Genomic DNA, 14,707 nt, shown 5'->3' with positions numbered 1-14,707 from the left:
TTGAGAGATGCTACATGTAAATTTTGTACATTTTTCATCACATGGCAGTAAAAAATTATATTCTTGAAAAAAATTCCAAATTATGAGTGTTTTGTATGTAGTTTCTTTGTTACTTGTCTAATTTTTTCACAGAACTCAGATACTGCCTTTAATAAGAAAGATTTTTAAATTTTAGCACAAAAGGCCTATGGACCTGAGATGCACCAGTGTACATAAAGCAGCATGTGTACTTAAAGGGCCATCATTTTTACAGTTATTCTTTGATTTTGATTTTCTTTCACCGGCATGTTGCCAGAACACATGGGAAGGAAATAAAAAAGGCCTTTTGGTGATCCCTGAAGTTTCACCCCTATATGTCTGTGTGTGATAAGGCTGTCACTGATATGCCTTAATTTTGAAAATATGAAGATTAAATTCTCAGAAAATATGAATAAAATAGTTTGGCTACAGAAAAACTAAAAAAAGTTAATTAAAAAAAAAAAATCAAAGTTCTGAAGAAAAATTGTGATTTTACTGCAAATTTCTCAATTTTCAATTTTTATTGAATTTTTAACAGTAAGTAAAATATTCTAATGCCCAATGTTGGCTTATTCAGTCTCAGAAAGCACAGATAAAATGAACAGTATTGAAATTTCACCAAATTTTGTCTAAAAATCAGGAATATTCACAAAAAATCTTGAGATTCCCCCCATTTGGATGTAGAAATTAATATTTTCATGACTACTAAAATGAGTCAAAATGTCTAAAAATGCCCATATTTTCTTTGCTAATATAACTTAGATGGGATCTACATGTTTGTCAGGTTTAGAAATAGCTCCAGCTTTCCTACAGAAAATTGAAAATTGGTAACACTGAGTTAATAATGTACAGCAGATGGGTTTGTACAAAATGTTCAAAACAGGGGTTGGCTCAATTTTGCCACTATTTTACCCAGAATAAGCATTTTTTTCTTCTTTGAAACATTAAATTCTTGCATTTCCTTCATGTAGGAAGCAATATCCCAGCCTTTCTAGACATTTTTTACTCCATCATTCTGTTTAGAGAGGCAATAAATGCCCCACCCCACCCTTTTCTATTAATGTGTTTTGAGGGATTTAAATGCACCTGTGTTGACATGTAAATGATCTTAATTGGAATTTGTGGTTGAATTACAGCTAAGAATGTTATTTTTCACCCAAAAATATTTTTTTTGTGCATTTCAAGGATTTCTAACCCTTATTTGTTCAGAGTCAAACGTAGAACCCTGAGGCATTTCAGGCCAATGAGACCAGACCCAGATATAAAACTGGTGTAGATGTGTAAATGTCAGTTTAATGTTCAATATTTTCTTATCAAAATCCAGCATTTGTGGTGTTTGCTGCATTTATGTTGCCTATAAAACAATAAAATGTTAATTTTTCTCCTTTTCAGGCCTCTTTTTATGTTGTCAAGTCTGTCATGACTACTTTTTTGACTTCATTTTTTCAGGAAATTAATGTAAAGTTCCAGACATCTTGCTTCAGCACAAGGATTGCAATACAAATTTGTAACATGCCTCTGAGGTTTGAGATGTTGGAAACATTGAAATATTCCCAAATTTGTGAAAATTGTGTATTCTGTGACCCTTCTGTTAGAGAGGGGTGATCATAGACCAAATATGGCATTTTTTTCATTCATCAAGGCCTATTTTTAACCATAATTCATATTTATTGCACCTATTTTAGTTTATATGTGCATATGTTAGCCAGGGATGGTAAAACATAGCTGTTAGACAGATTCCTTTGGTAATGTAAGTTCTGCAACCATAGATTAGATTAATTCAATCAGTGGCATGTTCAGGGGGTAGGCATACATGTTTCAGTATAGATCTCTAATATTACAATCATTGCAACTGGTTTGCATTTTTTCTGTTTGCATATTGTCCACAGATTCTAAAAATATATTTCTTGTCCGTCCGGATATTTAAAAAAGTGGAAAATTATTGGTATTTTGAGAGATGCTACATGTAAATTTTGTACATTTTTCATCACATGGCAGTAAAAAATTATATTCTTGAAAAAAATTCCAAATTATGAGTGTTTTGTATGTAGTTTCTTTGTTACTTGTCTAATTTTTTCACAGAACTCAGATACTGCCTTTAATAAGAAAGATTTTTAAATTTTAGCACAAAAGGCCTATGGACCTGAGATGCACCAGTGTACATAAAGCAGCATGTGTACTTAAAGGGCCATCATTTTTACAGTTATTCTTTGATTTTGATTTTCTTTCACCGGCATGTTGCCAGAACACATGGGAAGGAAATAAAAAAGGCCTTTTGGTGATCCCTGAAGTTTCACCCCTATGTCTGTGTGTGATAAGGCTGTCACTGATATGCCTTAATTTTGAAAATATGAAGATTAAATTCTCAGAAAATATGAATAAAATAGTTTGGCTACAGAAAAACTAAAAAAAGTTAATTAAAAAAAAAAAATCAAAGTTCTGAAGAAAAATTGTGATTTTACTGCAAATTTCTCAATTTTCAATTTTTATTGAATTTTTAACAGTAAGTAAAATATTCTAATGCCCAATGTTGGCTTATTCAGTCTCAGAAAGCACAGATAAAATGAACAGTATTGAAATTTCACCAAATTTTGTCTAAAAATCAGGAATATTCACAAAAAATCTTGAGATTCCCCCCATTTGGATGTAGAAATTAATATTTTCATGACTACTAAAATGAGTCAAAATGTCTAAAAATGCCCATATTTTCTTTGCTAATATAACTTAGATGGGATCTACATGTTTGTCAGGTTTAGAAATAGCTCCAGCTTTCCTACAGAAAATTGAAAATTGGTAACACTGAGTTAATAATGTACAGCAGATGGGTTTGTACAAAATGTTCAAAACAGGGGTTGGCTCAATTTTGCCACTATTTTACCCAGAATAAGCATTTTTTTCTTCTTTGAAACATTAAATTCTTGCATTTCCTTCATGTAGGAAGCAATATCCCAGCCTTTCTAGACATTTTTTACTCCATCATTCTGTTTAGAGAGGCAATAAATGCCCCACCCCACCCTTTTCTATTAATGTGTTTTGAGGGATTTAAATGCACCTGTGTTGACATGTAAATGATCTTAATTGGAATTTGTGGTTGAATTACAGCTAAGAATGTTATTTTTCACCCAAAAATATTTTTTTTGTGCATTTCAAGGATTTCTAACCCTTATTTGTTCAGAGTCAAACGTAGAACCCTGAGGCATTTCAGGCCAATGAGACCAGACCCAGATATAAAACTGGTGTAGATGTGTAAATGTCAGTTTAATGTTTAATATTTTCTTATCAAAATCCAGCATTTGTGGTGTTTGCTGCATTTATGTTGCCTATAAAACAATAAAATGTTAATTTTTCTCCTTTTCAGGCCTCTTTTTATGTTGTCAAGTCTGTCATGACTACTTTTTTGACTTCATTTTTTCAGGAAATTAATGTAAAGTTCCAGACATCTTGCTTCAGCACAAGGATTGCAATACAAATTTGTAACATGCCTCTGAGGTTTGAGATGTTGGAAACATTGAAATATTCCCAAATTTGTGAAAATTGTGTATTCTGTGACCCTTCTGTTAGAGAGGGGTGATCATAGACCAAATATGGCATTTTTTTCATTCATCAAGGCCTATTTTTAACCATAATTCATATTTATTGCACCTATTTTAGTTTATATGTGCATATGTTAGCCAGGGATGGTAAAACATAGCTGTTAGACAGATTCCTTTGGTAATGTAAGTTCTGCAACCATAGATTAGATTAATTCAATCAGTGGCATGTTCAGGGGGTAGGCATACATGTTTCAGTATAGATCTCTAATATTACAATCATTGCAACTGGTTTGCATTTTTTCTGTTTGCATATTGTCCACAGATTCTAAAAATATATTTCTTGTCCGTCCGGATATTTAAAAAAGTGGAAAATTATTGGTATTTTGAGAGATGCTACATGTAAATTTTGTACATTTTTCATCACATGGCAGTAAAAAATTATATTCTTGAAAAAAATTCCAAATTATGAGTGTTTTGTATGTAGTTTCTTTGTTACTTGTCTAATTTTTTCACAGAACTCAGATACTGCCTTTAATAAGAAAGATTTTTAAATTTTAGCACAAAAGGCCTATGGACCTGAGATGCACCAGTGTACATAAAGCAGCATGTGTACTTAAAGGGCCATCATTTTTACAGTTATTCTTTGATTTTGATTTTCTTTCACCGGCATGTTGCCAGAACACATGGGAAGGAAATAAAAAAGGCCTTTTGGTGATCCCTGAAGTTTCACCCCTATGTCTGTGTGTGATAAGGCTGTCACTGATATGCCTTAATTTTGAAAATATGAAGATTAAATTCTCAGAAAATATGAATAAAATAGTTTGGCTACAGAAAAACTAAAAAAAGTTAATTAAAAAAAAAAAATCAAAGTTCTGAAGAAAAATTGTGATTTTACTGCAAATTTCTCAATTTTCAATTTTTATTGAATTTTTAACAGTAAGTAAAATATTCTAATGCCCAATGTTGGCTTATTCAGTCTCAGAAAGCACAGATAAAATGAACAGTATTGAAATTTCACCAAATTTTGTCTAAAAATCAGGAATATTCACAAAAAATCTTGAGATTCCCCCCATTTGGATGTAGAAATTAATATTTTCATGACTACTAAAATGAGTCAAAATGTCTAAAAATGCCCATATTTTCTTTGCTAATATAACTTAGATGGGATCTACATGTTTGTCAGGTTTAGAAATAGCTCCAGCTTTCCTACAGAAAATTGAAAATTGGTAACACTGAGTTAATAATGTACAGCAGATGGGTTTGTACAAAATGTTCAAAACAGGGGTTGGCTCAATTTTGCCACTATTTTACCCAGAATAAGCATTTTTTTCTTCTTTGAAACATTAAATTCTTGCATTTCCTTCATGTAGGAAGCAATATCCCAGCCTTTCTAGACATTTTTTACTCCATCATTCTGTTTAGAGAGGCAATAAATGCCCCACCCCACCCTTTTCTATTAATGTGTTTTGAGGGATTTAAATGCACCTGTGTTGACATGTAAATGATCTTAATTGGAATTTGTGGTTGAATTACAGCTAAGAATGTTATTTTTCACCCAAAAATATTTTTTTTGTGCATTTCAAGGATTTCTAACCCTTATTTGTTCAGAGTCAAACGTAGAACCCTGAGGCATTTCAGGCCAATGAGACCAGACCCAGATATAAAACTGGTGTAGATGTGTAAATGTCAGTTTAATGTTCAATATTTTCTTATCAAAATCCAGCATTTGTGGTGTTTGCTGCATTTATGTTGCCTATAAAACAATAAAATGTTAATTTTTCTCCTTTTCAGGCCTCTTTTTATGTTGTCAAGTCTGTCATGACTACTTTTTTGACTTCATTTTTTCAGGAAATTAATGTAAAGTTCCAGACATCTTGCTTCAGCACAAGGATTGCAATACAAATTTGTAACATGCCTCTGAGGTTTGAGATGTTGGAAACATTGAAATATTCCCAAATTTGTGAAAATTGTGTATTCTGTGACCCTTCTGTTAGAGAGGGGTGATCATAGACCAAATATGGCATTTTTTTCATTCATCAAGGCCTATTTTTAACCATAATTCATATTTATTGCACCTATTTTAGTTTATATGTGCATATGTTAGCCAGGGATGGTAAAACATAGCTGTTAGACAGATTCCTTTGGTAATGTAAGTTCTGCAACCATAGATTAGATTAATTCAATCAGTGGCATGTTCAGGGGGTAGGCATACATGTTTCAGTATAGATCTCTAATATTACAATCATTGCAACTGGTTTGCATTTTTTCTGTTTGCATATTGTCCACAGATTCTAAAAATATATTTCTTGTCCGTCCGGATATTTAAAAAAGTGGAAAATTATTGGTATTTTGAGAGATGCTACATGTAAATTTTGTACATTTTTCATCACATGGCAGTAAAAAATTATATTCTTGAAAAAAATTCCAAATTATGAGTGTTTTGTATGTAGTTTCTTTGTTACTTGTCTAATTTTTTCACAGAACTCAGATACTGCCTTTAATAAGAAAGATTTTTAAATTTTAGCACAAAAGGCCTATGGACCTGAGATGCACCAGTGTACATAAAGCAGCATGTGTACTTAAAGGGCCATCATTTTTACAGTTATTCTTTGATTTTGATTTTCTTTCACCGGCATGTTGCCAGAACACATGGGAAGGAAATAAAAAAGGCCTTTTGGTGATCCCTGAAGTTTCACCCCTATATAGGACACAGATCACCAAATATTCCTACGCCGTCACCCACGAAACAAGGGCCAAAGCTATTTTTAGTCTTCCTCTCCCTTTTCCTTTTTCCCCCTTTTGCATGGCAATTTTTGTTGACTTTTTGGTGTAGAATTGAGGAAAAGGGTTTGAAAATACATTTTCTGCCAGGTTTTGGTGAATATTCATAATTTTGATGCGGAAGGATACAAGAGTTGAGAGGTTGGTTACGTTGAAATGTAGGGCCTGAAATTGCATGTTTACTTGTCTCTACTTCCAGCTTGTGTATCTCAAGTTTTTCATGAAGAACCTCATACGTGCTTTTGGGCAAGTGGTTGCCACATGTTGCTCCATCTGTGGTAGAAAGCGTTCTACCCAACGAAAATTTGGGAAAAAGTTAGAGCCGGTCTAAGATACGAGAATTAACATTGGAGTCAATGGGAAATCTTTAGTGATCTGTGTCCTGTCTGTGTGTGATAAGGCTGTCACTGATATGCCTTAATTTTGAAAATATGAAGATTAAATTCTCAGAAAATATGAATAAAATAGTTTGGCTACAGAAAAACTAAAAAAAGTTAATTAAAAAAAAAAAATCAAAGTTCTGAAGAAAAATTGTGATTTTACTGCAAATTTCTCAATTTTCAATTTTTATTGAATTTTTAACAGTAAGTAAAATATTCTAATGCCCAATGTTGGCTTATTCAGTCTCAGAAAGCACAGATAAAATGAACAGTATTGAAATTTCACCAAATTTTGTCTAAAAATCAGGAATATTCACAAAAAATCTTGAGATTCCCCCCATTTGGATGTAGAAATTAATATTTTCATGACTACTAAAATGAGTCAAAATGTCTAAAAATGCCCATATTTTCTTTGCTAATATAACTTAGATGGGATCTACATGTTTGTCAGGTTTAGAAATAGCTCCAGCTTTCCTACAGAAAATTGAAAATTGGTAACACTGAGTTAATAATGTACAGCAGATGGGTTTGTACAAAATGTTCAAAACAGGGGTTGGCTCAATTTTGCCACTATTTTACCCAGAATAAGCATTTTTTTCTTCTTTGAAACATTAAATTCTTGCATTTCCTTCATGTAGGAAGCAATATCCCAGCCTTTCTAGACATTTTTTACTCCATCATTCTGTTTAGAGAGGCAATAAATGCCCCACCCCACCCTTTTCTATTAATGTGTTTTGAGGGATTTAAATGCACCTGTGTTGACATGTAAATGATCTTAATTGGAATTTGTGGTTGAATTACAGCTAAGAATGTTATTTTTCACCCAAAAATATTTTTTTTGTGCATTTCAAGGATTTCTAACCCTTATTTGTTCAGAGTCAAACGTAGAACCCTGAGGCATTTCAGGCCAATGAGACCAGACCCAGATATAAAACTGGTGTAGATGTGTAAATGTCAGTTTAATGTTCAATATTTTCTTATCAAAATCCAGCATTTGTGGTGTTTGCTGCATTTATGTTGCCTATAAAACAATAAAATGTTAATTTTTCTCCTTTTCAGGCCTCTTTTTATGTTGTCAAGTCTGTCATGACTACTTTTTTGACTTCATTTTTTCAGGAAATTAATGTAAAGTTCCAGACATCTTGCTTCAGCACAAGGATTGCAATACAAATTTGTAACATGCCTCTGAGGTTTGAGATGTTGGAAACATTGAAATATTCCCAAATTTGTGAAAATTGTGTATTCTGTGACCCTTCTGTTAGAGAGGGGTGATCATAGACCAAATATGGCATTTTTTTCATTCATCAAGGCCTATTTTTAACCATAATTCATATTTATTGCACCTATTTTAGTTTATATGTGCATATGTTAGCCAGGGATGGTAAAACATAGCTGTTAGACAGATTCCTTTGGTAATGTAAGTTCTGCAACCATAGATTAGATTAATTCAATCAGTGGCATGTTCAGGGGGTAGGCATACATGTTTCAGTATAGATCTCTAATATTACAATCATTGCAACTGGTTTGCATTTTTTCTGTTTGCATATTGTCCACAGATTCTAAAAATATATTTCTTGTCCGTCCGGATATTTAAAAAAGTGGAAAATTATTGGTATTTTGAGAGATGCTACATGTAAATTTTGTACATTTTTCATCACATGGCAGTAAAAAATTATATTCTTGAAAAAAATTCCAAATTATGAGTGTTTTGTATGTAGTTTCTTTGTTACTTGTCTAATTTTTTCACAGAACTCAGATACTGCCTTTAATAAGAAAGATTTTTAAATTTTAGCACAAAAGGCCTATGGACCTGAGATGCACCAGTGTACATAAAGCAGCATGTGTACTTAAAGGGCCATCATTTTTACAGTTATTCTTTGATTTTGATTTTCTTTCACCGGCATGTTGCCAGAACACATGGGAAGGAAATAAAAAAGGCCTTTTGGTGATCCCTGAAGTTTCACCCCTATATGTCTGTGTGTGATAAGGCTGTCACTGATATGCCTTAATTTTGAAAATATGAAGATTAAATTCTCAGAAAATATGAATAAAATAGTTTGGCTACAGAAAAACTAAAAAAAGTTAATTAAAAAAAAAAAATCAAAGTTCTGAAGAAAAATTGTGATTTTACTGCAAATTTCTCAATTTTCAATTTTTATTGAATTTTTAACAGTAAGTAAAATATTCTAATGCCCAATGTTGGCTTATTCAGTCTCAGAAAGCACAGATAAAATGAACAGTATTGAAATTTCACCAAATTTTGTCTAAAAATCAGGAATATTCACAAAAAATCTTGAGATTCCCCCCATTTGGATGTAGAAATTAATATTTTCATGACTACTAAAATGAGTCAAAATGTCTAAAAATGCCCATATTTTCTTTGCTAATATAACTTAGATGGGATCTACATGTTTGTCAGGTTTAGAAATAGCTCCAGCTTTCCTACAGAAAATTGAAAATTGGTAACACTGAGTTAATAATGTACAGCAGATGGGTTTGTACAAAATGTTCAAAACAGGGGTTGGCTCAATTTTGCCACTATTTTACCCAGAATAAGCATTTTTTTCTTCTTTGAAACATTAAATTCTTGCATTTCCTTCATGTAGGAAGCAATATCCCAGCCTTTCTAGACATTTTTTACTCCATCATTCTGTTTAGAGAGGCAATAAATGCCCCACCCCACCCTTTTCTATTAATGTGTTTTGAGGGATTTAAATGCACCTGTGTTGACATGTAAATGATCTTAATTGGAATTTGTGGTTGAATTACAGCTAAGAATGTTATTTTTCACCCAAAAATATTTTTTTTGTGCATTTCAAGGATTTCTAACCCTTATTTGTTCAGAGTCAAACGTAGAACCCTGAGGCATTTCAGGCCAATGAGACCAGACCCAGATATAAAACTGGTGTAGATGTGTAAATGTCAGTTTAATGTTCAATATTTTCTTATCAAAATCCAGCATTTGTGGTGTTTGCTGCATTTATGTTGCCTATAAAACAATAAAATGTTAATTTTTCTCCTTTTCAGGCCTCTTTTTATGTTGTCAAGTCTGTCATGACTACTTTTTTGACTTCATTTTTTCAGGAAATTAATGTAAAGTTCCAGACATCTTGCTTCAGCACAAGGATTGCAATACAAATTTGTAACATGCCTCTGAGGTTTGAGATGTTGGAAACATTGAAATATTCCCAAATTTGTGAAAATTGTGTATTCTGTGACCCTTCTGTTAGAGAGGGGTGATCATAGACCAAATATGGCATTTTTTTCATTCATCAAGGCCTATTTTTAACCATAATTCATATTTATTGCACCTATTTTAGTTTATATGTGCATATGTTAGCCAGGGATGGTAAAACATAGCTGTTAGACAGATTCCTTTGGTAATGTAAGTTCTGCAACCATAGATTAGATTAATTCAATCAGTGGCATGTTCAGGGGGTAGGCATACATGTTTCAGTATAGATCTCTAATATTACAATCATTGCAACTGGTTTGCATTTTTTCTGTTTGCATATTGTCCACAGATTCTAAAAATATATTTCTTGTCCGTCCGGATATTTAAAAAAGTGGAAAATTATTGGTATTTTGAGAGATGCTACATGTAAATTTTGTACATTTTTCATCACATGGCAGTAAAAAATTATATTCTTGAAAAAAATTCCAAATTATGAGTGTTTTGTATGTAGTTTCTTTGTTACTTGTCTAATTTTTTCACAGAACTCAGATACTGCCTTTAATAAGAAAGATTTTTAAATTTTAGCACAAAAGGCCTATGGACCTGAGATGCACCAGTGTACATAAAGCAGCATGTGTACTTAAAGGGCCATCATTTTTACAGTTATTCTTTGATTTTGATTTTCTTTCACCGGCATGTTGCCAGAACACATGGGAAGGAAATAAAAAAGGCCTTTTGGTGATCCCTGAAGTTTCACCCCTATATAGGACACAGATCACCAAATATTCCTACGCCGTCACCCACGAAACAAGGGCCAAAGCTATTTTTAGTCTTCCTCTCCCTTTTCCTTTTTCCCCCTTTTGCATGGCAATTTTTGTTGACTTTTTGGTGTAGAATTGAGGAAAAGGGTTTGAAAATACATTTTCTGCCAGGTTTTGGTGAATATTCATAATTTTGATGCGGAAGGATACAAGAGTTGAGAGGTTGGTTACGTTGAAATGTAGGGCCTGAAATTGCATGTTTACTTGTCTCTACTTCCAGCTTGTGTATCTCAAGTTTTTCATGAAGAACCTCATACGTGCTTTTGGGCAAGTGGTTGCCACATGTTGCTCCATCTGTGGTAGAAAGCGTTCTACCCAACGAAAATTTGGGAAAAAGTTAGAGCCGGTCTAAGATACGAGAATTAACATTGGAGTCAATGGGAAATCTTTAGTGATCTGTGTCCATTTCTTGGGCGTAAACATCTTGTTTTAAGAGGAGTTACTTCCCTTAGACGTTGTTTATGACAATGTAATAGACTATCGTCTAGCCAATTTTTCTCAAATGTTGACAACGCATCCAGACTAATATTGGTAGAATATTTTTCTGGATGATAGAGACTAGAATTGCTGTCAATATTTATTTATTTGTGCATGTAAGAAGGGATCGGGTGATAAATAAAACCTACTTTTAAAAATCGGCAAAATAGAGTTTTCAATTCCTTAATTTGTAAAATAATACTTGCAGATCATTAATAAATCGTAAATACATAAAATACAGTTTGGTATGAATAATAACATTGCTGTGCTGGCTATATATAAGCTTTTAATTACACAATTTTTTAAAAATCTTTTGTATTTTCAGCAGAACTGTACTGCCTGGTAGCCTACCTGTCTTTTGTTTGCTACCTAGGGGCCTAGGGGAGTGCCAGCTTGTGAAGCAAATATATTTCATGTTGATTTATTGTGATACTGATAAATATTTGTATGTTTTATTTATGTTATTTACTTCTTTTCATATTGTGTGTGTGTGTGGGTGGGGGGGGTATAAATATTGAGACACTAGACACTAATATATTGATAAAGTATTTTATATTATGTATTTATTTATTTATATTTTTATTTTTTTTTATTTCATTTTTTTTTTTTTGGGGGGGGGGGGGATATTATTATTTTCATTATTTTATTTGTTTTATTTTAATACTCAACAAGGGATTTGGTTTAAATTGTTTGATTGTATTATATCATTATTGATTTTAATTTTGTATAGTTGAATTAAGCAGAATTATTTAATTTTATGTATTTCAAACATCAGAAAATAAACCATTCAAGCTATGTGTAATGTGTTTGTGTGGTTATGTTGATGGTTAAATAGATTGAGAATTGAAGCCAAATGACCAATTTTCGCGAAAAAGGGATCTGTCAGTTGGTGTTACAGAATTCAGTCAATTTTGCTCCGATATTGATAAGGTTGGTTTTGTTACAATGCTAAGATGTATGGCTTTTCAGGACATAACACGGTTCTGGAGAAAAATTAGTATTTAAAAATAGCTGCCGGTCGATATGTAAGGATATGGGTTTACTGTTCCATGTAATTAAATTAATCATTAAAAATATAACCTACAATTTTTGTTTCAATTAACTAAGTTAATCTTAACAATAATATTAGGCTGTTGCATTTTGTGATTTAAATAATTTAATCTTATCAGTTGAGGAAGAAAGAGTTGGTATTTCAATCTAATAAGGTGCCTATAAATTATATAATTATGATTTATTATAATTATGTAACATTAACATTGTCTGATCGCTTTATTTAATAATACATTTATTAATTTATCATAAAAGTATTGTTAATTAAAGATGCGTTTTTAAATGTTAAACAGGCATTATGTAAGAGCTAAATCTGCTTATTGCAGGTCTTTCTTTGGGCCTTAAATATTATGTAAATTATCAATTAGACATTTATTAACATGAAAAGACCATAATCAACTCTCGATGCCATCTGATTGCTCAGATTTTAAATAGATTAGAACGGTATGGTGGTAAATTTTCAATATATTCAATTTGCATTATCTATTTTTGAAATGTTATAGTTAATAGCGAGAATGACCAGCTCTTTATCTAAATCTTACATAATTCCCCTTCAAATTTATGTCTATTGTTATTGTATTATTTTAATTTAGGACATAAAGAAATATATTTTGGTTCTCGCTTGGATGACATGTTTTAATTTTATTTTTTAAAAAAAAACCCTAACAAAACAGTCTTGTTAATTACTGCATGTAAATATTTTACCCCGGTTACACGAAGTAATTCTGTAAAAAAATTTGACTAGATCTATAGGCTAATTTGTCAAGTATGCAAACAAGTTAAATGTTAATGACATGAATGATATTGGATACCGTAATCATATATTCATATAAACAACATGATGAGATAAATGTAGTGCCTTACAATTTTTAAAAACTCATCTGTTTCAAACAGCTAAAGACTTCGTGTAGGTATGTTTTGTCAAGCACTATGAACACAATTTTTGCAGAGTTTTGGCGCTATAGAAATGGACGTTCATTATATTTATTTATTTGGTTCTTCTGGAAAAATACATACATCTATTTAAACACCAAAAGTACTTAGCTGTTCTGTTCAAAATCTTATAGTTCCAAATTTTTAAACAAAACATCTTTCACATGATTTAATTAGCTATTTATTTTTATATCGAAGCCCGAAGAACAGGAAATCAAATTGGTGTGGCCAACATTGAAATATCAGATACCAAGGATGAAGTTGCCTTTATCAACTCTTGTAAATCTTTTAATGTACAGGATTCCTGGAAGCATCTATTTTAGAACAAAAATTCCTTTTCATTGATAACTAAAGCAATAATTCCTTTTTTATTTAATACTAATAGTGTTTTCTTTTTCCTTATATATAATTGTTATATCTACCGAAGCTAATTTAATTTCTCAACAAAGCCTAGATCAAAAAGACTATGAAATAATTGCTTACATTGGGGTGGATTTATATAAGTAAACTTTTTTCCAGATGTGCAAGCTGAAAAAAAAAGTATGTGTATTTTTTTTTTTTTTTTTGGGGGGGGGGGGGGTCTGCATTTATAAAATTAAATGACAGAGGGACTTACAATAAATAAATGGCTATTTTCTAAAATTATTAATGAGGCCTAGATTGGAAAAGAATTTTGTAGGGATATTTACATCTTTATCAACTAAAGTATACAAACAAAGCTGAATTTATTTTAAAAAATGCACATTTGAATATAAACAAGATTTTTAAAACTGTTCTAATATACCATGTAATTGATAATAAAATGCAACATCTAATTTTATTAATCATACTATAGATAGGCCTATACCGTAGGCCTGTGTGTGGCACAGAGGTGCGGGTTAGTTAGCTCGCAATATAACCTTTTTCCTTTGGCAAATTAAATTGTAGAACATTTTATTTGAAGTATTAGAAAAATAAAAATAAAGGTGTTTGAAGTATTATCTCTATATCAAAAATATTTCCTAATTTTAGTGTAAATTGGTACGGTACATGTCATGAATGAAGAAAGGCATTTTTTGCCCATTTGTAACCTTTTTTCAACTTAACGTCACACAGTAGCTATTTAATGTTTTGCAATAATCTAAAAATATTTTGGAAGGAGATATCTTGTTCTTTTTTTTCATATAATTTTTATATACGTGTTCATTTTATTAATTTCATAAACGTAAGTTTCAAAAACGTCAATTTCGCGTGTCACTGTGCGTACATACTGTCGAAAGCTAGACCGGAAGTAAACAACCCCCCCTGCGCAAAAAAATATGCGCACGAACCAGAACGCAACATCACGTAAAGGGCTAAAGACGAGTCGGCAATCATACGGTATTATCTATGTTGCAACGAAAGTATACATTTAATTTTAGTCAACAAAAATCACATACACGAGTTATCTCCCATGAACCTCCGATTTGGACACAAAGCAGCGAGGCTTCTTAAATTCAACTTAAAACTGTTATTTTGTGTTTCCACAGTCAATATTTTTGGAGAAATTGAGTGTTATTG

Source organism: Patella vulgata, chromosome 1, assembly GCF_932274485.2.
Source record: "Patella vulgata chromosome 1, xgPatVulg1.2, whole genome shotgun sequence".
NCBI classification, from domain to species: domain Eukaryota; kingdom Metazoa; phylum Mollusca; class Gastropoda; family Patellidae; genus Patella; species Patella vulgata.
Note: the sequence above shows the minus strand (reverse complement) of the source record.